Source organism: Sapajus apella, unplaced genomic scaffold (genome assembly GCF_009761245.1).
Source record: "Sapajus apella isolate SASKATOON/1434 unplaced genomic scaffold, GSC_monkey_1.0 scaffold25, whole genome shotgun sequence".
NCBI classification, from domain to species: domain Eukaryota; kingdom Metazoa; phylum Chordata; class Mammalia; order Primates; family Cebidae; genus Sapajus; species Sapajus apella.
Genome location: NW_022436965.1, coordinates 7994207 through 7996600, shown reverse-complemented (window position 1 = coordinate 7996600; position 2394 = coordinate 7994207). Strand labels below are relative to the sequence as shown.

General features: G+C 41.6%; 1 pseudogene; it reads left to right on the top strand.

Annotated features, from left to right (window-relative positions):
- The first annotated feature begins 501 nt into the window (after positions 1-501).
- LOC116560320 lies at positions 502-619 on the top strand (annotated as a pseudogene).
- The last annotated feature ends 1775 nt before the right edge of the window (positions 620-2394 follow it).

Genomic DNA, 2394 nt, shown 5'->3' with positions numbered 1-2394 from the left:
CCAGCCTGGGTAACAAGAGCGAGACTCCGTCTCAAAAAAAATAAAATAAAAAAATAAAGTATACTCTACATATCGAAAAGTCAAGAGCACCAGGTGTACTCTTCTTATAGGTATGTTTATTTAAAAAACCCCCAAGAACCAGTATGGGGCAGAAGGCAGGAGTGTTAATTTTCCATGTCCCATTTCTAAGTTTCTACACAGTATATTTTCATTATTTTAATATAAACAAGAGAGAGGCAGAGATTGAAGAACAATTACAATGGAGGGTGTAAACTGCATAGGAGGAGGACGGGGAGTGGAAGCAGAAAACTATTATCTAATACTTTTGTTGTTCCCTGATGTCCCCGGAAATGTTGAGGCTAGAAAAGTCATAAAGGAGCAATTTTTGCTGATAGACTGTCATCTAGTGGTGGGTTTTTACCTTATTTATAATATGAGTAGCTGCTGAGCTTTGGAATGTTTTTAGAAAATATGCTTATTACCCTTTAAGATCTAGGTGGGGTCTATGGTCATACCACCCTGAATATGCCCAATCTTGTCTGATCTTGGAAGTAAGCAGGGTCAGGCCTGGTTAGTGCTTGGATGGGAGACTGCCTGGGAATACTGGGTGCTGTAGGCTTAAAAAAAAAAAAAAAAAGATTAGAGGGAACCTTTGACAATACTGTCACAAGCAGAACATAACTCACATTTGTGCCTCTCAGAGGTCTAATGTCCTTGTAGGCAATAGCTAAAACAGGCTGCACATTCTTCAAAAGGAAGTTTTGCCTCTGCAATTAATTGAATATTGTCAAAGAAGACCTGATAGGCAAAATTAGTAACAGTAACTTTCCTTTCTGTTTACAACTCACGGAATTGTCAGTGTTCTCCCTGCTGATGGTCAAAGTAGGCCCATATTTTCAAAGGTTTTCTCCATTTTTAGGTGGTGACAAAAGAGTGTATGTAACCCACTGGCCACATAGGTCTAGAGATACAATTCAGGACAAGGAAGTCACAAACTCAGCAAGAAGACAATGTTCCCCAGATTTAATCTATGCCAGGAATCCATCCTGCTTGGTCACAAAGAGGCATTATGGTCCTCTTTGTCCAGTCCTTACTCTCTGTGTCACACCAGCCCTCTTGGACAGGAGGGTTCCTACTGTTGCCTTATTCATGAGAGAGAAAATGCTTGTAAACTAAACTTGAACCAGGTTGTAAACTATATTCTACAAATTGAAAAGTCAAGAGCACCAGTATACTCTTCTTGCATGTATGTTTATTTTAAAAATCCAAAGAACCAGTATGGGGCAGAACCTATGGGGGAGGACAGTATGGAGCAGAAGGCAGGAGTGTTAATTTTCCATGTCTCATGTCTATATTTCCATACAACATATTTTCATTATTTTAATACAAATGAGAGAGAGGCAGAGATTGAAGGAGAATATTTCCAATGGAGGGTGAGAACTGCATAGGAGGAGGAGTCACCCTGACCGCTCAGTGGTAAAGTCTATGTTCAGACAACAGAGCCAGCACACAGCTCTCAGTTACCAACATCCATTCAGCACGCCATACTATTTCAACCATTTCTGCAGTATAGGCATTACATGTGTCACATGAAACAGAACGGACAGACCACATCCACACCAAGAAGTTGTGATCAGAAGGGAAAGCACTGGGTGTTACAAGGAAGGGTTGTCACCTACATTGGGAAGATCTGAGTGAGGTCCCTCTTAGGAAGGTTGCATCTGTCACTTATCAGAAAAAGGCTGGAAAAGCATCCTGGTCACATGCCAAAGCCCTGATCTTGGTAAGGACTTCGGGCTTCTGAGGAACTGAACAGAGGTCAGATGCCATAAACTAACACCACAGAAATAAAGAACACCACAAAATTCTAGGAGGCTTAAAACCTGCAGTTACAATAGCAGCACTATTCATAACGGCCAAAGAGTAGAAACAATTCAAATGTCCATCAACTGACGAGTAAATAAAATGTAATATAGTCATACAATGGAAAAGATAAAAATGTGTTATAGCCATACAATGGCTATAAAAATGAATAAAATACTTGAAAATGTTATGCTAAATGAAAGAAGCCAGACACAAAAGACCACATAGCATGGCTGGGTGAAGTGGCTCATGCCTGTAATCCCACACTCCCACACTTTGGGAGCTCAAGGCAGGCAGACCTCTTGGGCTCAGGAGGCCGAGACCAGCCTGGGTAACAGTGAGATATTTATCAAGGTTTTCGTTTATCAAAATATAAACAGAAAATTGGCCCAGTGCAGTAGCACACGCCTGTAGTCCCAGCGACTTAGGAGGTTGAGGTGGGAAGATCGTTTAAGCCTGGTAGGTCAAAGGTGCCGTGAGCTGTGGTCATGCCACTGCACTCCAGCCTAGGTGACAGAGTGAGAGCCTGTC